This window comes from Anolis carolinensis, chromosome 4 (genome assembly GCF_035594765.1).
Source record: "Anolis carolinensis isolate JA03-04 chromosome 4, rAnoCar3.1.pri, whole genome shotgun sequence".
Lineage (NCBI taxonomy): Eukaryota > Metazoa > Chordata > Lepidosauria > Squamata > Dactyloidae > Anolis > Anolis carolinensis.
This window is the reverse complement of record NC_085844.1, coordinates 21,147,071-21,172,513: the sequence shown is the minus strand read 5'-3', so window position 1 is coordinate 21,172,513 and position 25,443 is coordinate 21,147,071. Positions and strand designations below refer to the sequence as shown.

The window sequence follows — 25,443 nt, the reverse complement described above, 5'->3', positions numbered from 1 at the left end:
AGAGCCCCACAGACTTGGCTTTGAGTCACTTGATGATGCAAATCTACTGGGTGACCTTTGTCAAGTCACACTCTCTCAGTCTCTGAGGGAGGCATGCAAAAAAAAGCCCTCTGGGAATTTCTGTAAATCGGAAATGGCTTGAAGGTACTCAAGAACAACAAAAAAGGAATGAGATTCCAGCAAAGAAGAAAGATTGCCCCTTCCTCTTATTCTACTGATGTTTGACCAGCAGGAATCCGTTTCTGGATTCATTCCACAGACTTTAGAAACTGAATTTGCTCCTGTATTGTTTGTTGCTGAACATTCTCAAAGGAAACTCTTCTTTAAGAAAAAAGATAGAGCACTTCAAACAAGGAAGATAGTGACTTGACATTGTCAGTGCTGGACAAGATGTTCAGGAGGTGGAAATAGTGTTTATTTAAGGGTTCTTTCCCTTTTCCACTGCCTCCTCTGCTTACAGGATCTGTTTTGATGCCTTTGCCTGTAAAGGAACATACTATTTTTCCCTTCCTTGTGTAAAAGTGATTTATTCTACCTCATGTAATGCAAATGCACTTAGAATAGATTTGAATGTTTGCGACTCTCTTATACATCAACCATGGATTTCCAGCAGAAAGTGTCCTTTTAGGTTTGACTTCTTAGAAGGAAACAATTTAAATAAATATATGTATGGCCATCACTATGTAGCCTGCTTAAATATATAAGCTGAATAAATGTGTTGTCGAAGGTTTTCATGACCAAAATCACTGGGTTTCTGTGAGTTTTCCAGGCTGTCTGGTCATGTTCCAGAAGCATTCTCTCCTGATGTTTTGCCCACATCTATGGCAGGCATCCTCAGAGGTTGAGGGATCTGCTGAAAACTACGCAAGTAAGGTTTATATATCTGTGGAATGTCCAGGGTGGGAGAAATAACCCTTGTCTGCTTGAGGCAAGTGTGAATGTTGCAAATTGTCACCTTGATTAGCATTTCATGGCCTTGCAGATTCAATGCCTGGCTGGTTGCTGCTTGGGGAATCTTTTGTTGGGAGGTGTTAGCTGACCCTGATTGATTCTTGTCTTGAATTCCCCTGCTTTTTGGGTGTTTATCTTTACTGTCCTGATTTTAAAGTTTTTTAATACTGGTAGCCAGATTTTGTTCATTTTCATGGTTTCCTCCTTCCTGTTGAAATTTTCCACATGCTTGTGGATTTCAGTGGCGTCTCCGTGTAGTCTGACATGATGGTTGTTAGAGTGGTCCAGCATTTCTGTGTTCTCAGATAATATGCTGTGTCCATGTTGGTTCATCAGGTGCTCTGCTACGGTGATTAAAATGGAATCATAACACTATAATTAAGGACCCTTCTACACTGCCATATAATCCAGATTATCAAAGTAGATAATCCACATTATGTGCTTTGGACTGGATTGTATGAGTCTCCACTTCCAGATAATCCAGGTAAAGCAGATAATCTGGATTGTACATGGCAGTGTAGAAAGGGCCTAAGTCTTCTCCCCTCCAGTACTGTTTCATATAAAATAACCCTATTTGTCGCCCAAAAATTTATTTAAGTGGTCTTGGCACCTTCAATTGTTGATTATCTTTGTTTTTGTTGGAACTCTATAGGGCCCCAGATTGTCTCCTAATTGGAAAATTAGCCTTGGTACCTTCCACTGGCATGAAATGAGGTGTTTATTATTTTATTTTATTTATATTTATTTTTTTAAAAAAACAGCAAATACCAGTGGATCTGATTTTATTTATTTATTTATTTATTTGTTACAGGGAACCATCTAAATGGGACAGACAGTTCTTTTTACAGAGAATGGGGATGAAGCTGAATGATTGGTTACTCTAAGCTTCTCTGTTAGCCAGAGTCTCTTATCATACTTACTGATGTGGATGAATATTTCAATTCAATTACGCCAGCTCTCTAATAATAACCGGTGGAGCTTTAATCTTATTTATTCATTTGATCTTGTCCCACTTTAATTGGATAATTGTTGATTGTTAACTTTATTTGGCTTTTTCAATTAGCCTAATTCTTAGATAATGTTGGAACTGGCTAAAATGCTACTGCCTTTTACTACATTATGGAACTATAGCAACTCCATTAAAGTCAATTGAGCCACTGAGCTCTTTAATTTATCTCGGTGGCCTGGAGGAGAACGAATGCATTAAAATAATCAAAAGATAGATGCGTAAGAATGCTTCCTGTGTTGGAGGATATCAGGGATGTCATGAAATGATTTAAAATAGGGTGGAAGGCGGAGAGACTAAAATGTGATAGGCAGAAGAGTTTGGAAACCAGTCACTAATAAAAAAAAGATTTCTGCGGCAAAAGGTTTACATAGATAAAAACTAAAATACCTCCCAGTTAAATGCATTTTGATTATGAAGTATGTTGTGCAACTTCTAAAAAGCAAGCAAAAAAACAAGCATTTAAAAAACTTTAAAATCAAAACAGTAAATAAAGAGAACCCCCCCCCCAAAAGCAGGGGAATTCCAGACAAGAATTTAAAATGCAATATTTTCACATGCCAAATTGTTGTTTAAATAAAATAGCATTATCTAGAAAGTAAATACATATAATATGGGCATCCTACTACAATGTTCTGAATTGTTTGCAAAATCTAATGTACCACGATTTCTCTGATTATTTCAGGTAAGGTACAGGTTGGGTATCTCTCATCCAAAATGCTTAGGACCAGAAATGTTCTGTATTTTGAACTTTTTCAAATATTGAAATATTTACATATACATAAAGAGAAGATGGGATCAAAGCCTAAATATGAAATTAATTTATATACGCCTTCTATACAATAGCCTGACTATAATTTTGTATGCTATGTTTTAAATAATTTTGTGCAAGAAACAAAGCTTGTGTACATTACCTTAGCCACCCAACCCACATAAACAATTTTGGATTTCTGAGTATTTTTGATTTTGGAATTCCAGATAAGAGATACTCAACCTTGTCCATTCAAAAGCCAATACTACTACATTTGGTTTTTCTGATGAAGCACTAAAGGCCAATATTGTGTCAGCACATGTATCAAATTTCAGGATGGATTTTCTCATACTTTTGTAGATGCACAAGAATGTGTCCTGCAGCACGCCAAGTGTGCATATCTGGAATGGCTTCCTTGGATACGTGCAATGTATACTATCTTTTGAACTATATTTTAAGCGCTTAACTGCAATGCTATAAATTTGGGGACTGAATTCAATTCAATGGGGAGGGATGACCTCATTTGCATCCCTCTCCATTGCTATAAGTTTGGAATATATAAATACGAAGACACAGAGCAGGCAGAGATGGGAACACAAAATTTAAGGAAAGCAGCTGACCAATTGATACTATGGAATTAAACAACTGATATTGTGTAGATTCTCCATATCAATGGATATTGAGATCCAACACTTTTTGGAGGTCCACCTGCAAAGCTGTGGGGACTGAAGCTTTGGACTGGAAACTACATACATTTTTCCATGAAAAAAATGAGATGCTTTTGGAAATTCAATATGTGTCATAAATTCTACTGATTTGTGGTAGAAATATATCTATCCATCAGATTTTGCATTTTACCAAGTATTCTGATGGAGCTCTCAGCTACAAAAATATGCATGCTTTTAGAGATTTATATTTTGCAATAAATATTTATTGTTAGCCGTTTGGAGTCTCTTTTTAAGAGATAAAGCAGGATGCAAATAACAATAACAGCCACAAAGATCTGTGCATTCAAATGTGGATTCTGTGGGGATTTTGTGGGGTAATTATTTTTAAGAGATGAATGCAGGAATCTGTCACTGGTGTTGTTCTTTGTTTACCAGGGAACAGAGGCATAGGTGTTAAGAGCAGGAATAGGTTGATGACCCATAATTTACTGTCTTGGATGACCTTCTCCATATTCCCCTGAATAATATCATAAAACAGTATAATAAGTCACTTTTCAGACACAAATGACACTCCCAGAGCAACTCAGAACAAAATAAAACAACAATAAAAATAGTTTTTAAAAAGAACTTACTTAAAGCAGTAATGGTGACAACCTTGTTTCCATTTTACAATTCTCAGACCAAGTAAGACTGTTTTTAGAGACACGCCTGAAAAAAGCCAATTGGGAATATTCACACTAAAGGTGAGCATCCCTTATCCAAAATTCTTGGGGCCAAAAGTATTTTGGATTTTTTTATATATTGGGATTGCTGTATTTGCATAAACATACATATTGAGATATCTTGGAGATGAGACCTATATCTGAACATAACTTCATTTTTATATATAAAACTTGCCTGATTTCCATCCGACCGCACAACCTGTGAGCATGCCTGCATAGATGTTGGTGAAACATCAGAAGAGAATGCTTCTGGAATATGACCATACAGCCCGGAAAATTCACAGCAACCCAGTGATTCCGGCCTTCAACAACAAATTCCATATTATCTGCTTTGAACTGGAATATATGGCAGTGTGGACTCAGATAACACTGTTCAAAGAAGATATTATGGGGTTTTCTGCCTTGATATTCTGAGTTATATGGCTGTGTGGAAGGGCCCTTAAATAGAGTCCTGATGGCCATCTGTTGGGTTGTGCTTGAATTGTAGGGTCCTACATGGCAGGGGATTGGATTGGATGTTCCTTGTGGTCTCTTCCAACCCTATGACTCCCATTGGAAACCTATTGAATGACCTTGAGGAGGCTCTATCTACTCTGCCATATAATGCATTTTGAAACTACATTATATAATCAATACAGATGGGATAAATGTTTTGATACGGCCGATGGGCTAATCAATAAAACGTGAAACAATACAGATGGGGCCCCAGCCTCAAATGAAGGTAAGGGCAAATCCTCTCTGAACAAATTCTTCCAGGAAAACCATACTTTAAAAATGTCTGGAAGGTGCACAACTATGAAAATGGCAGCAGCATTTGTCTACTAGTCCAGTGTCCCACATCAGAATGGGAAAATAACTAAGAACCTCAACACAGATGGCCAAGAAAGCCTTTCTTGTGGGATGAGAATTTGAACCTGCTCTGATATAGCTTTCTTTTAGTTGTATTGGCACATTCTTCAAGACATTTCTATGCACTAAAGAGCTTACAATCTTTATTGCTTTGTCTTATAATAATAATAATAATAATAATAATAATAATAATAATAATAATAATAATAATAATAATAATAACGTTATTTTTATACCCCGCCCCATCTCCCCGAAGGGATTCGGGGCGGCTTACATGGGGCCAGGCCCGATAAAACAAACAAATAACAGTAACAAAGCAATAAAACAATTATCCCAGTAAAAAACATCAACATCAATAAAAATAATCATTAAAATCAACAAGCAGGATACAGTGTTAAAAACAGGAGACTAATTCGTAGATCCCAGGCGAAATGCAGAGTGTTACGAAATGGGAAAAGTAAATCTCAAGTTGAATGGACGGTATAAAATGGTAGAAATTATCATATCATAAAAAAGAAATCCATTGTAGAAGTTCGTTGCAAAGAAAAAATATATAGATAATATATGTATTTGCTGCCTTTATTTTCTAAATAATGTATTATGTGTTTAGCTCTACTGCTTTTTGTGGTTGTTACTTTCACTGGTGGTACAATGTATTCAAAAAATGTTTCTTGACAAATTCTTTCTCTCTTTCAGTCTACTTAGAAGTAGTTTACTTCCTCTGTTTGTATTAGAAGTCACAGCATATTTGCTTGCAGACAGGGTTTTATAAAAAAAATAGAAAAAGTATCAGTATCTCTGCAAATTGACTATCAATCACAAAAGTGTACAGAAAGTTGAAAATAAAGTTATAAAACTTACCATCTTGAGCACATCTCTTGTAATATACAGATTCTATTATGAAACTTAGGCAGATTATTACAAAATTGATATGGATTAGTTTCCTGGCAAAGATTTTACAATTTCCTGATTGTTTTGTTAATTAATAAGTTCCTTTCCTTTGGCTAATAAGCTGTACCATAAGATTATTTCATAAATTATTCCAGACAGACAGATAAATCATTTTAAAATACGTAGATCAATTTATCTGTTTAAGTTTAACTATAACCTACATATCTTGTCACTTGAATGAAGTAATTGCCATGAAGAGCGGTTGTATGAAGTGCGTGGATTGTAGACTTCCAAAGAAAATTATGTGCTATCTTCATTTTTTTCAATAAAAATTGCAGGCTAGAAGAAAGTGTATGCGGGAATTATCTTATAACACTGGGGATCTATGGATGCAAAGGGATATTGGGCCAACTTTCAGATTAAGGGTACATTGATAGAATTAATGCAGTTTGACACCACTTTAACTGCCACGGCTCAATACTATGGAATCCCAGGATTTGTAGTTTTGTGATGCACCAGCCTGTTTAGCAGAGCAAGCTAAACACTTTGTAAAACTACATCTCTGTAGTTTTCGATAGCATTAAGTCATGGCAATTAAAGTGGTGTCAAACTGCATGAATTCATTGTAGATGCAGCACAACTGAGTCTACACTGACTACTTAGTGCAGAGAACCAGCCAATCAGCTCCCTTGTGGCGAAATGATGAATGGAGCTGATCTGGGTTAAAGTGTGCCAAAGCTGTTCAATGTGGCCTTCAGTTACATTAACCAAAGTCACAGGTTGCTCCAATAGAAATCCAGAGCAAACCACAACTTTGGGCTTATGTAAACAGAACAGTTCCAAGATGAAACCAGCTGCAACCTTTATACAACCATCTTTTATTCCCCTCCCCCCTGGGCTCTGGTGTCCAGGAACATGGGATGGCAGTCATCATCCCCACTTCTCCTCATCACAGCAACCAGTGGGTGCAGCACAGGTCATGCCAGCCACTTCATATGGAGTAATGCTGGCTGGTGTGACAACGTGATTGGAGAAGGGAGAAGATAGGGCAATTCCTTCTCTTTCCCCTCCCTCATCATTCTGGCACCCTGCACAACTTCACTCCAGGCAACAAGAGACCAACACGACCCATATTGGGTCAACTGACTGTCATCTAATCCATCACAGACTCAATCCAATGTTTGCTACATCTGATCAGCCCCAGGATAAGTGATCAATTATGTGAACCTCTAGTGAAGTAGACTTTATATGAAAGCTTATGCTATTGACTTCTTTCTCTCAGTTAGTCTCAAAGTACTGACCCAGACTAACTTGGCCAGATCTTGAATTCTAACAGTGATGACCCAAATATGCATGCGAAGCACCTAAAAGTTTACTGTAACAAATGACTGGTCTAAATAATCTTATTTTTTTCAAACTTTTTTCTTCACCATTATATCATTGATTATTCCTCTTCTTGTCTGTTAGTCCAGAATAGAATAGAACCAATACATCAATCGTTACTTTGTAGGTCACCATTGATAGTAGTTCTATTGATTCTTCTCGGGATAAACAATTGGATTTAAGGCATTAGTCACATCTCCATTGATCTGCAATCATGGATGAAGCTTATAATATTCAACATGCAGGCCTAAAAAGCAATTCTAGGTCCTTCAGTTAATAGATTTAAAGTTTTGGTCATGTTTGAGATGGCTGATTTATCAGGAAGATTCACAGGGAGAACTCTGCATGTGTTCAGATGCATATACTTAGAATCCCACTTCAATTATTCACTTTGAACATCAATTCAGAAGTGAAAATGGCACTAATGTGTATGTGTGTAGGTGCTTTGGAGAAGGAATTGGCATGCCCACTCTTAATCTTTCCAAATGTAAGACATGTTTGCTCCATGGAAAGTCTGAATAAATTTTGTCATTAAGAAAGGGGTATTATGGTTATCCTATATACCATATTTATTCAAGTATAATTGCCATAGAATGTAATGCACACTTCAGATTTAGCAATGTAATTTCGAAAAAACAAGATGAGCATTAGACTCAAGTAGATATGGTATATGTGAAACTTTCCTTATAGTGACTCCATGAATTCCATGGAATTTTCTTAGACAAGGCATTCTCACAAATGGATTGCCATTGCCTTCTTCTTAAATATTGCTCATATACTTGATATGCATTTGTGGCTTCCTCTTCCAAGTACTAACTAGGGATAACTGCTTTCTTTCAAGTCAGATAGGATCCTATGCCTTCAGAATATTTAGATCAAATGAAAGAGCCATCATAGTATACAGATTTGAATGTTGGATTAGGATAAAGGGAGAACAGAATACCTGCACAGTCATGGAAACTTGCTGAGCGACCTCAGGCAGTCACACTCTCTCAGCCTCAGAGGAAAGGACCCCCCCCCCCAAAAAAAACCCCAAATCTTGCCTAGAAAATCCCATGACAGATTTTCCATCAGTCAGAAATGACTTGAAGACAGACAAGATTATATAGGTTTAAGAGTATTATCTCTGTCTGTTTCCCTTTTTAATAATGTGCATTATAATCAGAGATAAGATTACGGTCTGTCTAACAATTATACATTGTTTAATTGCATAATACCTAAATGTTATCCAAAAATATTTGAGCGGTGTGATACAATTCTTCCTCAGGGGAGACAATGCATTTATTCAATTTGATCCTGCTTATCCCATAGAGCTTTCTCACTTATTCGATTAAGAAATGGATCATTTGGTTTTGAGGGACTTGTTCAATTTTATCTGCAGCGATAACACCCCTTTGAAATGTTAATTCTGATTCATTACTTCTAGACAGCTTCAAAGCTTCTTTTTGCCCACTCCAACTTTCTTTGAAGTCCATATTTCAAACTGTAAAGTAAGTAATCCCAAAAGGATACAAATGTGCATTTTAGCAATAGGTGTCATTTGCTTTAGGCTCTGGGGCTTTTCAAAGACTTGACTGCTCACCCACAAATGTTACATTTTCATTAGGAACAACAATTCCCTTGTAGAAGTATATTTTCAAAGTTGATTCAATGCTCCTATTTAAACTTGTTTGATCACAGAACTCAACACTCATGCCAAATAAAGGATCCGCCTTTCCTGAGATGACTATAACTATAATATGAGAATTATTTTATGTCTTTTGAAATTTTTGGATCTAATGTTGAATGCAAGTTCCTATTGCACAATATTTATGATAATCTGTGTCAATTTTTGCAAAGTACTTTCTTTTATACATTTTAATTGACAGTTACAAGCAACCATCCACAACTATTACCTGAGCTACTATATCAAGGAGTGTTTGTAAACCCCACCATTAAATTCATTGGAAGTAACTAGATGTATTAAAATACTTTTGTCCAATGCTCACAAACTTAGGCAATCTTCCAAAACCCCTAAGTATTACAAATGCAGTCAATACTACCAAGTATATCCAAGGGTTAGTCTTAGCCAAAACAGGCCCTTTGGTTCATTTGATTTTACAGAATTCTAGCTTAGGTACCCGGCAATGTCCGGGTTAGGTAGTTTGTAACACTATTTATTAGAAAAAGTCAGTCTTTGCTTTTATTTTTTTTAATGAATGCACCCATTAGAAAATGTGGGTAAACTACAACTCCCAACATCATAGGCCAATTCCCGGCAAACCCTTCCAGTATTCAAAGTTGTCCATGTTGGGTTTGTGTGCCAAGTGTGGTCAGATACATCATCGGTTGGGTTCACAGTGCTCTCTGAGTGTAGGTGAACTACAACTCCCAGCACTCAAGGTCAATTTCCCCAAAACCACACTAGTATTCAAATTTGGGCATATCGGGTATGCATGCCAAGTTTGGTCCACATCCATTGTTGTTTGGGTTCATAATGCTCTCTGGATGTAGGCAAACTACAACTCCTATAAATCAAGGTTAATCCCCCCCTCCCCCCCAAAAAAGCTCTCCAGTATTTTTCATTGGTCATGGGGATTCTATTTGACAAATATGTTCCAAGTCAATTGCCAGTGGGGGTCACAGTCCTTGTCTTGATGCAGGGTGAACTACTAACTCATGTTGTTAGTCCCTGTCCTGATTTGTCTCTCAAGAACAGCCTTAAAACAACATGGTAAGTAAATGAAAACTGCTTTACTTCAGCAACACATAAAGAACAGCACACTCAGTTAGATAATGCAAAAAGAAAGCAAAGAAGTCTTAAGGCAAACACAGTTCTTAAGTCTCTGATAAATTCACAAATTAAGCAGAAGTCTTACTTCAGAAAAAGAAACAGCAATAATTCCTTAGGAGCAGTTTCCCAAATGCAGACTTGAAGCAAACACAGGGGGAACAAAGGCTTAGGCATTAGAGTCAGTTTGTTACCAGCCAAAGGTGACTCCACCTGCTTCTGATTTATAGCTCTGAGTTCCCCCACTCAGCAGCTGCTAGGGCAGTTCCTAATTACTTTAGCATTTCTGGCAGCTCTTGTTTGCTTGCTTCCCACTTTTTACTTCTGGACCAGCTGTACCAAAAAAAGTTGTCTTCCATTTCTCTACTCTGTTTTTGATTGCAGGAATCTCAGCAGACATGCTTTAAACTTCTCTTTTTTTCCATTTTTTTTCTACCTCAGAAATGTTCGCAGTAGGTACTCTGGGAACCGTCTCCCATTTGTTGATCTGAAAATTATGACTACAATTTGGGAAACAACTAAAACATTCCACAAATGTTGAGGATTCTGCCACAATTTCCTGATCAGTCTTCATCTCTCTTTCGCTCTCTTTTTTGTTTGCTTTTGTCAGAACCCTGGCTGCTGGGCACCAAAAACCATACACGGAGGCCAATCTCTATCTAATATCTTTATTAAGGAAATATATAAAAGCAATAAAAACAAGTGAAGAATATAGTTCAGAAGCAGACCTTTCAAATGAGGTCAAATATAGTCCAAAAATGTATTGTCCAATAATTGATATTAGAGTTCAAATTTTTAATCCACTTGACCGAAACACACACTTTGCCAAGCAATAGTGTGGGGAAATGTCAGAGTCTTAGAGTCCAATGAAGCTTGATAACAAGGCTGCAAATAAACTTGATTCTTAGCTAGGTCCGTGACCAGGAACAGGGCAAAACATGAAGCGTGGAGCGTCCGTGGAACAGGGCAAAACATGAAACATGAAGCGTCCGTGGTTACACAGCAAGGCCAGGCAAAGGCTTGGAAGCTTGATCCAGGAAGCAAGGAACTGGGGTTACGAAGTCCACACACGATCTCTCTCCTGAAGCTGATCAATTGACTCCGCAAAGAATCTCCCGTGTCAACCACCTATATTGGGTCTCGTTTCCCGCCAACAAATCTCTTTCCCTAGAGAACAAGAAACGAAACCCAACTCTGTCCAGATGCAAGACTCCTTAGATTTTCCCAAGGGAAGCAGGCCTAATCAGTCTGTTGTTTGGCTGCAATCCGCAAACTCCTCCGCTGGGCTTCTCTGACTCCTCTGTCTTTAGAATAAAATTATTTCCTGGGAAACGGAGGGGAGTTCTGCCCAAGGCCTGTTTTACTGAATTCTTGAGGGCAAACATCAATATCCGGCAGGTGAAGAGACTCCAGCTCTTGTTGAACCGGCGAAAACCCCATGTTTTCGTCTTCATCTGTCACAATAGTACTAGGAACAGGACTACAGGGCCCATGAGGCATCACAGCTTTCTGGTGAGCCCTTGGTTTGAAATTTTGAATGGAAACTGGGCACTGCCACTTGGATAACAATCAAAAACACTCTGTCAAATTGTGAGACATCTACCAGGATTTCCTGAAGAGTTATGACTGCCACCTATTTCAAATTTTATCTTGAAACTCTGCAACTTGGATGATAACCAAAAACACTCACATTTTGTGGTGTCTAGCATCTCAGGTGTCTAGTTATGGATATCATAGACACACAGAAACTCTATTTTATTATTTTTTAGACTGTCTGTGTGTGGCTTGACGCTTTTATCCTGTTCCCATAATCTTTCTTTAAACATTTGTCTATTTGTGTGCAGTGTTTGAAAAAGGAATTCACCATTTAATTTTCCCAAAGCAATACTACATAGGTGTTAAAATGCATTTTGTGTTCTTCAGCTATTTTATAAGGTTTTTAAATTCTGGTTAATCTGACTTTTTTATAAGTACATACAAAGGAAAGAACCATATACTCAAGGAAAAGATCCTTAGTTTAAAAGACTGCTCAAAATGCTCAATGGATTAGACTCTACCAGAGGTTTTATCTGACTGGTTCCAGCCTATCAGGCTTTCTGTGAGGGGATGTGAAAGGGGCATCTGTTATCAAAGATCCAATATGGTGTAGTGACCTGAGCATTGGACTATAACTCTAAAGACCAGGGTTCAATATCTACTCAGCCATTGAAACTGCCTGGGAGACTTTAGGCAAGTCACACGGTTTCAACCTCAGAGGAAGGTCAAAGGCAAACTTCCTGTGAACAAATTTTGGCAAGAAAACTGCACAATAGGTTTGCCTTAGGGCTGTTGGAAATGACCTGAAGGTATGCAAGAAACACTACTAGAAAAACCCTTTACAAGTCTTTCCATGTACTGTATATATGATTTCAAATCATTTAAAAATCACATCACAGGCAGCCTTCAGATCACGTTCTGTAGGTTTGTACTTAAGTTGAATTGTGTGTAAGTCAAAACAGGTACCTTTTAAATGTGTAACTCCAGCCATTTTTTTTTAGTTTTGGATAGCATAGGGGAGGGTTAAGATAAAGGTTTCCCCTGACGTTAAATCCAGTCATGTCTGAGTCTGGGGGTTGGTGCTCATTTCCATTTCTAAGCCGAAGAGCTGGCATTGTCCGTAGACACCTCCAAGGTCATGTGGCTGGCATGACTTCATGGAGCGCCGTTACCTTCCCGCCGGAGCGGTACATATTGATCTACTCACATTGGCATGTTTTCAAACTGCTAGGTTGGCAGGAGCTGGAGCTAACAGCGGCCACTCACGTTGCTCCCGGGGTTTGAACCTGGGACCTTTTGGTCTCCAGCTCAGTGCTTTAATGCACTTCACCACCGGGGCTCCTCAGGGGAGGGTTAATACCCTGATAATGTTTGTTTTGCTACCTGTGGCCCTGTTCAGAAAATTTCACCTCAATTTCTGTTACTTTACAATTGGATTTTGAACATTTTGAGTTGTGGAAACAAGATTTGGTGAGAAAGCTTCACTGGCAACACCTTTTCCCCATGATAACTCTTCCAGGAGTGAATTTCCCATCCTAGGGATAGATTTTGTCTCACGTCCTGTTGTCTCACCCCCATTTGTAATTAGGAGTCATATGAAAGTCAGGTGTTTGCAACTCGGAACTGCCTATGTATACAATGAAAGCAATGAGACTTTGTGGCCTCTATAGCCTGGTGGTAAATCCACTCTAGAGTTTAATCCACATTTCAAAATATTCTACCTGATAGTTTCAGTGCTTTAAAGTTCCAATTACAGGTTTCCTGACCCACTCATGTAGCTCTGGAAAAAAGTGAGAGTGCATGTGACCATGGTGTCTGTAAGACAATCAGCAAAAGCAGTTGAAACATTAGATTTTCTTCCCAACCATGCACCCCTGCTTTTCCAGTTCTGCAATCCCTCTTGGGCCATCCATAGAGACATAACAGTGAAACTGATTTCTCAGTGGTGCAGTTGGAGAGATAGATGACAGAATGTCTAGAAGCTTTCTCCCCAAACACATGGCAAAATAGAACAGCGGAAAGAAATAATGAGAAATATCAAGAGCAGAAGCACCAACTACCAGTCTAGACACTCAACTCTTATGGGTGCTGAAGTAAGGAAGAGACAATTCTCTGTAGAAAATAAGAAAAGTGAAAAAAAAAGGCTTCCCTTAGGTCTGGAGTATTAGTCAGCATTTGCCTCATTGGACTTTCTTGACACATGAGAGGCAACCCTTCTGCCCTCCCTGATCCCACTTTTCTCCTAGTAGAGGATGTAACTGTTTCATTTGACACTTCAAATGTTCTTTCCACCTCTATATAGTTACAGAAGTGGAGGTGGTTTGATCGTACATCTGACTGTGAACCCCAATATAAACTTAATTGTGTCTACAATTAGGAACTAGGTTGAATATTTGGGGGCTATTGAACTGAAGTACTGTGTATCTCAAATATACAGACTATTGGGGAGGGGTAGGCAAATAGGTATTGAATATATCTTCTCCAACATCCCCAAAATGGGATCCACTGAGCTAGCTGCAGCTTTCACCAATTAATGACATTAGCAGGATTCTGATCATTATATATGAAATATATACATTTTATGATGATTTCCTTCATATATATGCATACATACATTTTTGAATGCAACTTTTCAGGTAAAAAAAATAGCAAAATTAGAGGTGTACACTCTGAAATATACTGTCAAATTATCTTAATACTATTCTGGGAAGTCTGAATTGGATTTGTTCACCAAAAGAATGTGGTGATTTTTTTTACAGTCTCTTTCTGGCCATGTTTTCTAATAATTTCAGGATAGAGGAAACATTTGAACTGGCAACTAAGGCATAGTCCCTCTTAGCCAACTGGCAGCAAAGACACTATCTCTCCTTAGCATTATGTGTTAATGTAAATGAGACTTCATTGGGATGTTTCCCACATAGATGTTTTGCAGCCAAAATTTATTATAACTTTTGTATGAAGTATTATTGGCCAAAGATGCATTTGGTGAAATGTGATGTAAACCTTCTACTGCACTATATCAGTGTAATTCTGCTAGTATAGAAATTGGGTACATCTATACTGTAGAATTAATGCAGTTTGTTATAACATGATTTGCCATGACTCAAAACTATGGAATCATGGTAGTTTCATAAGACTTCTCGTACCTCATAAAGCTACAACTGTGACATCAGAGGAAAATGAGCGAGATAAATGGACTTCTATTTCTTCTTCCATTCAAAGCTCCAAGTAGTGAAAAAAGGGAAGATGGGTCTTTTACATCACTCATAACCATCAATTTTATTAAGCAGTAAATGGTTGTTAACCTTGTTGCTATCTGGGAGAGTGCTTTGGAAAGATACTCCATCAGAAAACAACCAACAATTAAGTAAGTGAATATTCATCTAAAATTGGAATGGGAGGCACATGTAACCTCTATGTGATGGCCTATAACGCTAAAATATCAGCAATTCGCTTTACTGAAGTTTAATAAAACTGTACAACTCACTTTATGCTTTCTTCCCCCAGAATGTGCGCCTATCTATTTATCTATCCATCTATCCAGTGTGTGTGTGTGTCTTCATGTCTTCAAACAGCCTACAGTATATGCACTTATGAAAACTTAATTAGTCAATGAATAAGTTATTAACTTATATAATCTAGGCAGTCAATCAGGGAAAAGTCTTCAACAGTGGACTGCCTTAAATATCCAAAAATCTGATATTTTTCATGTGAAATATAGTTTTCCTGCATCTAATATGTCAGCACAAAGTCAGCAATACCAACGACATTTCCACATAACTTTTCTAGACAATTTCTGGCACCTTTCAGTGTGGAGTCACTGAAGTAATGTTTCCCTATCAAAATGCTTTCTCTCTTGCTGGAACTTAGGGGAAAGATAAAAGATGTCATTGCTTTTTCTGGACCTTTTGAATAACTATTTGTTCCAAATCAGGGGTGCTTTTTCAAGTGACTGAATGATATACTCAGCCTATATTACATTGGTGGATCTCATAGCAACATTCACATAAAATTAATCTGAAACAGTAAATAAATAATTTAACAATCATAGATTTTATATATTCCAATCCAACCCCTAACAGATGACCATCCAGACACAGTCGAAAAGCCTCCAGAGAAGGAGGCTCCATCACACTTCAATATAATGTACTCTACTGTTGAAAACATCATTAAGCTGTCACTAACATTTAGATGAAATCTCTCTTACCATAGTTTGACTCCTTTGTTTCATGCCCTAGTCTTTGCAGCAGCAGAATACAAGCTTGATCCATCTTCAATATAAGTGATCCCCAGATGGAAGTCCTGCAAGGGAAAGCATAAACAAAACAATTGGATGGTCTGCAAGGGCAATTTCAAGCCAAACTGGGAGGCACTCCTGATTTGGCCCAAAGTTGGAAAGGGATGCTAACCCAAAATTTCATGGAGGGGCTCAGAATGCAGGAATTTAATGTGGTGAAACAGACAGGCCAGACATTTAGTGCAAATTCTGAATGTGTTACAAGAAAAAATATATATTTAGAAATATGGCTGTAGCATCTGTCAAGAGGAGGTTAAGAGACTCAGTTCTCAGATGACAACAAGGGGGTCCTGTAAAAATAGATGACAAGAACTATAATTCTGAAGACTTTGGATAGAGCATAAGAGTTTGTGAAATGGTCGAAAGGGACAAACTTATTTTGGCTATATAAACAAAAAAAAAACAAGAAGAATGAAATTTCAGGACTTGTTAGCTAAAAATATTATTATCATGCTACATATGAAAGGAGCCACAGTGGCACAATGGGTTAAACTCTTGTGCTGGCTGGACTACTGACCTGAAAGTTGGGTTGCAGACTTGAAGGCTGCCGATTTGAATCCATGAGACGGTGTGAGCTTCCATCTGTCAGCTCTAGCATGCGGGGACATGAGAGAAGCCTCCCAACAGGATGGTGACACATACGGGCATCCCCTAGGCAATGTCTCTGTAGATGTGTAGAATGTCTCTTGTGCATGTCTCTTTTGAGTCTTAGCCTGGTAAGAAATTCTTTGGACATCCATTCTGGCTTCTTCGCACTTGTCTTATTTTTTTCCTTTGTTGGCACTGTTTGAATTTGCACCTTGGTTATTTCACTTTTGAAAAACTCCCATCCATCCTTAACTCTCTTGTCTTTTAGTATTGGCATCCATGGAATGCCGCTCAGTATTTTCTTCATTTTTTGGAAGTCAGCTCTCTTAAAGTCCAGAATGCGTGTTTGATTTGTCTTAGTTTCAACCTTCCTTTGTATGGCGAACTGCAGGAGCACATGGTCACTTGCCCCTAAGGATCCAACCACTTTGACTGCATTGATCAGATCTTCCACATTTGTTAAGATGAGATCAAGAGTAGCCAATCCCCTTGTTGCCTCTTCTACCTTCTGGACCATAAAATTGTCTGCAAGGCAAGCGAAGAATTAGTTGGACTTTGTACTCTTGGCTGGGTTTGTTTTCCAGCAGATATCAGGATAGTTGAAATTGCCCATGACTACTATATCTCTTCTTTGTGCCTGTTTGGTCAACTGTTGACAGAAGGCTTCTCCAAGTCCTTCATCCTGGCTCGGAGGTCTGTAGTAGACACCCACAACAAGATCTTTTTGTGTCCTGGTTCCCTTGATTCCAACCCAGATGCTTTCAAGCTGGTTTCCCGGATTGCAGTCTCAATGCTGTGTAATTCTGGGAGTTGTTGTTTGGTGAGGCACCCATATTTGTTGGCAGAGAAGGCTACAGACTTTTAAAAATTACATCTCTCATGACTCTATAGCATTGAGCCGTCACAATTAAAGTGGTGCCAAAATGCATTAATTCTACAATGTAATTGCACCTTGAGTCCTTTTTTCCTAATGAACTCTGCAAGAACACTAAAACTCAAGAGTCTAATCAAGAGCTTCCCCTTTTCCACTTTTAGCTGAGTTTGCAGCAATTGATGTTAGCGAAGGACATAGGGAAAAGTAAGAAAAAGATAGAGAACCGGTGACACTTTTAAAGCAGCTGAAGATGTGGAATGACAGGATCAACTGGGTCTGTCATTGTGAAATCAGGTCAGCTGGAGGTTATGTAAATGCATTTATTGGGGGAAAATGCATGAAATATATGTGTTTGAGCCATCTGTGTTAATATATGTGTGTTTATGTGTACCATTTAAGGATCTTTGCATCACAAACTGATGCAGCTATTTCACAGAGCAAAGTAATAAATAACAATTGAATACATGAGAAACTGATAGGAACAGAAAATGCCTAAGTTGTCCATGATAACCACAATATCTATTTCTCGTTTCTTATCTCTTACCCACAGATGGTAGCAATGATATCCCACAAGGCTGGCATTATTGGTTACTGCTGGAATTGATATTACATTATTTAGGCATTTTCTTAAAAAAATCTGTATGCACCAGTACTTGTTTTTGTTATTCAGGGCTAATGCTCTGCATTCATCTTGGTGGATTCCAACTTGCATTGTCTTGCTTTATTGCCAATCCTTCTTAATTATGGTCAAAGAGACTTCACCTTGCAAGCTCCAAGAGAAAACATAGCCAAGACTGCACCCTGAATGTAATTATCTATGTGGCCAATTAACATTCACTGCTCAACACAAATTTAGCCCAGTGGAGCACTTGTGGATGCAAGAGAAATTCACTGTGGTACCTTTTAGACCAAAATTTATCCCACTATTTATTACAATATTTATATAGCAGGATCTCAAGGCAGATAGCAAGGGTGGTGCTTGAAGTCTCAACATCTGATCTGAAGCCTAGCAGTGCCCAGTAGTTTCCTCAGCCAAACTTGGAGGAAGAGCCTATGAAGAAATCTACCACTTCTCAGCCTGCAGAACATGACCAAGCAAGTTCATCTGAGCAGACAGAGGAAAGGTTACGTGTTTTGGCTCTTTTGGACCTGTGAAGGGAAAAGGTTCAACTGTGCAGGTTCTCCAAGTTAGCAGATAAATGAGCTATCAATAGGCAACAACTGAGAAGCTACCATAAAAGGTGCTCAAAAGTGGCATCTTGTTGCTGGCAGAAAATTCAGCCTTTGTAGTTGTGACCATGGTGATCTCTGTACTGTGGACTATTTCTTTGGACTCTAGCATTCATAGAATCCTAGTGTTGGAAGAGACTTCACGGGTCATCTAGTCCAACCCCCTGCCAAGAAGCAGGAAAATCGCACTCAAAGCACCCCTGACAAATGGCCATGAAGCCTCTTCTTAAAAACCTCCATTCAGATGTGTCGATTAACCCTTGACTCTAGACTCTGTTGAAATTGGCTTTGGAATGGACTGTTAATTTCTCTGGTGGCATTCCTTGCTGTTGTTACCTCTTGACTGGATTCTCTGTCTTGAACTTGGACTGTTCGCTTACCTCCTGTTCGGAGACTGGGCTTTATGACAACAGGAATTATTTACACAGACTAAAAACATATAATATACAACAAATGTATATTCTTATATGGAAGATACGTTTTGATTAAAAGTGCTGTTTTAATTTGGTGCTAGAATCAGGCCTACAGGGGATAACATTATATGAGCAGAACACCTCAGTAGACAAAACCATGTTCCCGTGTAGCAAATTATCAAGGATCTCTAGGAGATCTAAGGGCTTGATAGAAGTATATCCATATCCTTATGAATCAAACACAGACCTGAATCCAATTTGCAAAATCCATATGCTTGCAAACTTAAGGTCTAATTTGCACTGCAAATACAGTACAATCCTGTATCTGCAGGGGATAAATCCGTACATTTACCATGGAAACAGGAGAACATGGATATTAGCAAATTTTATTGAAAAGAACAATTTATTCAGGAAGTTACCATAAGAGTCATGTTGGCAGCCCAAGGAAACATCCAGAGAGTTATGTTCTCTAGGCATTTCTAGGTCCTCCAGTTCAACTCTGGCAGAAGCATACTAAAGCATCATCTGGAGAACCTAAGATATTCCTAAAGAAGACATATTTTGTCAAATAGCAGTAATATGTACTTACTTATATACATTTGCACATCTGAAAATGACCAGGAAAGAGGCCAAGAGTGTTTGAAATATAAACAAAGATCCTTTAATCAACAGGGGAGAAAGACAAGCCAAAGATAGATATGTTGTAATCCTCTTATCTTACACATACACAGATTCACTGAGGAAGCTTTTTGGTACTTCTGTCTTATGTAGAACATTTGTATTCAGTTCAAGAACACAGAAGTGCAATTGTACATGGCTGTGCATGCAAATTTGGTGTATGTTTTGAGGTTTGTTCCAGTTATGAAATATTGCCATTCAAAACAAGGGCTGCACAATACAACACAGTTAAGCATACTTCTTCAAGTGGATATATGTATACACTGTGCAACCCTGATGTGGGAGTTAGCTTTTAAGAAAATTCATACTCTTGCAAGCTTGATTTGTGCTGCAATTGATATACATTCAATAAATGAGTATGTTTGAAAAATGCACAGAAAAAAAATATTTTAGCACTTACAACATTCGAGAACTTCATTTTTTCAGCAGGGATTGGAGATTCAAGTATTTTTAAAAGGCACATCAAATAATGAATATTTTTCTTTTTAAAAACAAAATCCATATAAAAGGATTGAGGGGAAGAAATCCTGGCAATTTGATATGTACCCAGGTCAGGACAACCTTGAAGTTGGTACATTGAAGCATCTCTACGAGCTCACATTTTGTTCATCTCTACATCGAGCGTATTGTAATGCCACTCTACAGACACACATAACATGCACTTGTACTCAACCTTCTTTTCAAAGTTGAAAGTTGCTTGTAATTCCGAAGTTTAACTTGCACTCATGTTTCAAAAAAACAACTCAGGATCTGTTCTTACCATGAATGACTGAATGGCTGTGATTTTTATAGGGAACTAACTTATGTACCTGGCATTGAATGGTTGTGCAATTTCTATTCTTTCTCTTTTTTTAAAGGGCTATTAGAAGTACTCAGCTTCTCAGCACAGATAAACTTAGGGTACACTCCTCTGAATAAAGGATTCTGTTAAGAACTGAATTACCAGTATTACCCAATTTTTGTCAACTTGAGGATTCCTTTCTCCCTTCTCCAGCTCGCCTCTATCTTTGCCTGGACTTCTGAGAAGGCCTCCATTAGATCATCATCATCATCATTAACATAAATAAACATAAAAATATTATCTCAATGGCAATGTTCTGACACTATAAGAGGCAGTCTTGGAGTGCCTCCCTGCTGATGATCTAGCACTCTTCGAATTTTCATCTCTCCTCTGAGGCAGCCTTTCTATCTATGTAGTATCATCTTATGGTTGTATTTGAGCACTGTATACACATACATTTATTTTCCATTTTCAATGCCCTGGCCTCAAAAGAGGTATTCTTAGTTGCAACTAACATTACTCCCCTTGATCTAGACCTGGGATGATAGTTCTTATAGCACAATGCTATGCATATCCGCCTATCAATCTGTCTCCTCCCTCACTATATACTGTATTTCCCAATCCTGCAATCTTTCTGTCATCTACTTTGTTGTGATGAGTCCTCCTGCTTCTCTGCTTGGGTGCCTGCATTAAAGTGACATCGGGAATTGTGATACTCCTCTTCTCCCTCCAAAGCTATATTTGTCTTTTTGTTTTGTTTTTTGAAAGATCAAAGTAGCAATTTACTCTAAAATATAAAATATAAATAAAAAAACTTACAGAATGGCAATAATGCAGGAAAGCCAGGTAACTAGAGTATGCAGAAATACTCTAGTTACAAATTGTCAAATCAGAGCTATTGTACAACTGAAGAGAGATATGATATTGAAAGTGCTCAGCCCTGTACGTGGATTAACAGCTTTATGCAATAAAGTTCATAATGTTCATTTTAATGAATAGGTCAGAAGCAGGCTGGTGATAGTATTCCCTCTCTGCTCATTTCTCAATTGCATAAAAAGCTTTGCTCTGCAAATGAGACATATGAAAACGTATGAATATTTTTCCAAAAGGAGAAAAGTTATTTTCTCTCCCTTGAAAGCTGAGCTGTACACACCAATTCACAAGCCAAAGGAGTATCATACCTTATTCATAAAGACACTACTTAGAGCCTTCATGGAGGAATTAAAGTGAGAAACAAAGCTCTCCCTTAGCAGAGCTATGTCATTGCTATTCATGTGGAGCATTCATAGCTTTTGTTGAGTCGGCTGCTTAGCACCAGTAAAGCAGATGCTTGCATTTCTGCAGTTGCTTAATTACAGCGCATGTCAATGCTGCTCCTGCGGGCCATCCAGTTGGTGAGATGTACGAGTTCCCTCCTCTGAGGATATAAACAGCCTGACTGTGATGAACAAGAGATAGTTGGAAAAGGTCACAATGCATTTTCAAATCCTACCAATTAAGGTAAGCCAAAGGATGCTACAAAGAACCAAAAGAAGCCAAACAGAATCCTACATGTTGTCAATCCTGGGCGATACCAGAGGCTCGCTGTCATTTGATTCTTTTCAAACAGTAATATGTCAGTGCTTTAAGACCAGCAATTCTAGCTCATTTGTCAACTAATCCAGATTGATTCCCTGATATGTGTGAGAATGGCATCAGTTAAGCACATCACAAAGCTGCCAGGCCAGCAAATGAAGCTACGGCCCTGCTCAGTTTTGACTGACAAATCACGAATATTTACCCGATGGCAAATTGCTGTTAGCCAGTGCATGAATGACCTTGCTTGCTAATATTATGATCAACAGCAGATGGTCGTAGTAGGAATGGAGGGGAGAAATTTTGTCTCTAATCACATCTCCATACAATCAGCAATGGGAGCCTGCAGCAGTGTAGGAGGAGACCGAATGAAATAAACTTTTTTCCCCTCAATCAAACATATGTCTCTTTTTGTATGAACTATCCTAACAATGTAAGAAAAGCTGTGCTGGATCAGATCGAAGCCCATCTAGTCCAGCATTTTCTTTCCAAGTATATGCCTCTAGGTAACTCAAAAACAGGATGTGAATTTAATAATATCTTCCCCTATTTTCTCTCCAGCAATTGGCATCCAGAGGCACACTGTTTCTGATACTGGATGGAATATATCTGAGCATCTTGACTAGACACAGATAGGGAGTGAAAGGAAGAAGAGTGTGCATGTACATTTCCTTGTGCACTTACTCGCTTGGGTGCATGGACAGAACTTAAGGGAACTAGTGTGTACATGTGAGGATCTCTTTCCCAGTTTGGGATACAAGGCACAGCAGCTTACAATTTAAACAAACATTATTAAGAATTCACAGTGTACAAAAGTTAAAAAACAATTAAACCACCATAAAATTAAACAAGTTAAAATGAAAGTGATTACAAACAATTACAACACATATAAGTTCAGCACATTATATAGGGCAATGCCAATTCTCAAAGGTCTGCCTAAATAACAATGTTTTAAATGCTTTTAGAAAGATAGGAAGATGTAAATCTAGCCTCTCTGACAAGGAGGTTCCAGAATTTGGGAGCAGTCACTGAGAAGTTATATATTTTCTTTCCACTAGTACCTCATCATATTGAGATGGAAAACCATGGGTGACGACTCTTTTAGCATAGTGAATTGCCCATCTTATATCATCAGCAGTCCCGTTTCGAGTTCTGCCTCTTCATCACACTCACAAGTGGAAACCTAAGAGCTGGCAATACATTAATCTTACATTCATCACACGGTCAGTATTACTTTTTGTTTTAATCAAGAGAAACAGCAATACCCAAAAGTCAAGAGGTCCCTTGCTCTACTCAAAGCACTTTACATTAAAGAAGACTGACACCCGTTTAAAACCACTTTTTTCAATGGGATAAAATTGTTCTGCACCAAACCCTATTTGAAACAAGAGATAGTGTTCCATGTTGAAACCATTCCTTTCCCTGGAATAAAATTGTTCTGCCTGAAACCCCATATGACACAAGAGACTGCTGATGGTTGGGCAATTAAATGGGATGAAAAACTTTAATGGTTCCCATCCCACCTGTTTTTCAGATGGAACCATGGGAGTAAAGTGGGATAAGAGGTAGGAGCTCTGAACATAATTGATGGTCTGTATTCAGAGTTCCCTCCTTTCAGTACATTTCTGCCTCTTTTCAGCCTCGAAACATGTGATAAGCTCCATGCCTCTCCATGTTTGAAAAGAGACTGAAGTGTCCTACAAGGAGGAAATTTCTCAATGTGATGAGGTCAATTGCCAGAATTCTCTTCTTTCAGGACATTTCTGCCTCTTTTCAACCAAAGAGGGCTATGCATGATAGCCAGAAGTAGTTTAATTCATGCGATGAGCTCAGTGCTTCTCCATGCTTGAAAGAAGCTGAAATGTCTACAATGGGGACATTTCTCAATGTGATAAGTACTTGTGAGGGTGGTAGGAAGAATGTGTCCACTAAAGATCTCAAAGCACAGATAGGTCAACAGTAATAATACAAGCAATAACAATAAGAACTTTGTTCTCAAATTGCTAATTTGGGGTATTCATTCAGATTTAACTGCTAAAAAGCATAACATTTCTCCAGTCCTTTGCGGACCCCTGTAACAGCACTGCAGGGCCTCCCCCCAGGTTGAGAACACTATTGCTTTGTTCCAAGCTGCTTTGTCAAAATTTATTTCTTTTTCACTTTTTTCTTTTTATTTTATTGGGGTTTCAGATCTATTTGAGGACAAATACTGGTCTCTATCCGTGTTTCATTTATTTATCTGGTTGGCTGATTAAATCCCACTCTTTGACAAAATTTCCAAAAGCAGTTATATTTATCAGTGCCAATATGGCAATTTCTAATGAGGGAATGAAGATGGTTGTGTGATCCAACTGGAACTATCTCATATTTTTACTATGAAAACTCTTGCCTAATTTAGTTTCTTTCTTTGTGCCTCCTCTCCAATGCTAGCTGTTTCTCTGACTCTATATCTCTCACTGCATCTTCAGGAATGTTCAACACCATTTGGGTCTAACATACCTGAAGATGGCTGAGATCTGAAGAGAAAATCGCATTGCCAAACATGAACTGGAACTGGAAAGGTTGGAACAGATGACCCATTCTATTTGCTGTTGGCAGCTAAGACTTCATTAATAAAGAAATGTCAGTTTACCCAATTCCTGCTGAGATTTTTCTCATTGACTGGCCCTTTTTCTCAGTCATATACCTTGCAAAGAAATAATGGTCCTATTGGTCAAAATTGCTCTTTTCTGGAGCTTTCTGAATGACAAACATCTCTTTTTTCCTGTTTTTAGACTAAAAGGTAGATGACCTCATGTCTCCATCATTAGTCTCTCTTGAGGTTTCCTTCCACAGCTAATGTGTTTTTCTTTTGAAAACACACACCAACATGGAGGAAAATTGGTCCATCGGTCACTTGTTACCCATTCCTATACTTCTTTTTTCAATGACTAATGTTTTCTTCTCTTAAAAGTGTCACAGTGCTGAACTGCATGCAGCCAGACACAAGAAGTACCTTATTTCTTTTATTAAAGAAAATGAAGGGACAGCAGACACTAGGTTAATAATCTCCTCACCTGTCTTGGTTTACAAAAACATAGTTCCTATGGGAGTCTTTTAAATCTAAATAGAGCTTAAAGAGCACTGGCGACAAAAGCTGACAGCAAAAGATTTCCTTTACATGTGCTTCTAAGATGCCTTTGGTGGTTTTATCCTCCTCTCATAATTCAAGGTTCGGGTCTTTCTCTTTTATAAAACAGAAATAATCTCTTTTCTCTGTATAGCTAAAGTATCCATCTGGTTCCACTGAAAGATTATGCCAAACTAGTAATTTCCCAAGCAATTTAATGTGCTGTGTACCAAGGAACTTTTACCAAAGGCTGATTCAGCTACATCAGAGACAAAAACATGGTGAAAAAAATCCTACAGTGTGGTAAGAGTGGAAATTGGCCTCAAAATGAATGAAAGATGGATTGAAAGATCTTGAATGGCTTCTAGAAG

The 25,443-nt window shown here is 38.2% G+C and overlaps 2 long non-coding RNA genes across 3 annotated transcripts in view; one reads left to right on the top strand and one right to left on the bottom strand.

Annotated features, from left to right (window-relative positions):
• The window catches only part of LOC134298802 (uncharacterized), an 87,801-nt gene extending 69,692 nt beyond the window's left edge, over positions 1-18,109 (bottom strand). Inside the window, exons 1-2 of the long non-coding RNA XR_010005887.1 lie at positions 16,342-18,109; positions 15,735-15,829 (exon numbers count right to left, since the gene is read on the bottom strand). This is a non-coding gene — a long non-coding RNA (uncharacterized LOC134298802). The remainder of the gene's footprint in view (positions 1-15,734; positions 15,830-16,341) is intronic.
• Positions 14,734-24,599, top strand: LOC134298801 (uncharacterized). Of its 2 annotated transcripts, XR_010005886.1 has the most exons (4): positions 14,734-14,894; positions 21,733-21,888; positions 23,022-23,186; positions 24,432-24,599. It is a non-coding gene; the product is annotated as an uncharacterized LOC134298801 (long non-coding RNA). The 2 variants fall into 2 exon arrangements; XR_010005885.1 differs by lacking the exon at positions 21,733-21,888.
• Positions 24,600-25,443: the final 844 nt, after the last annotated feature.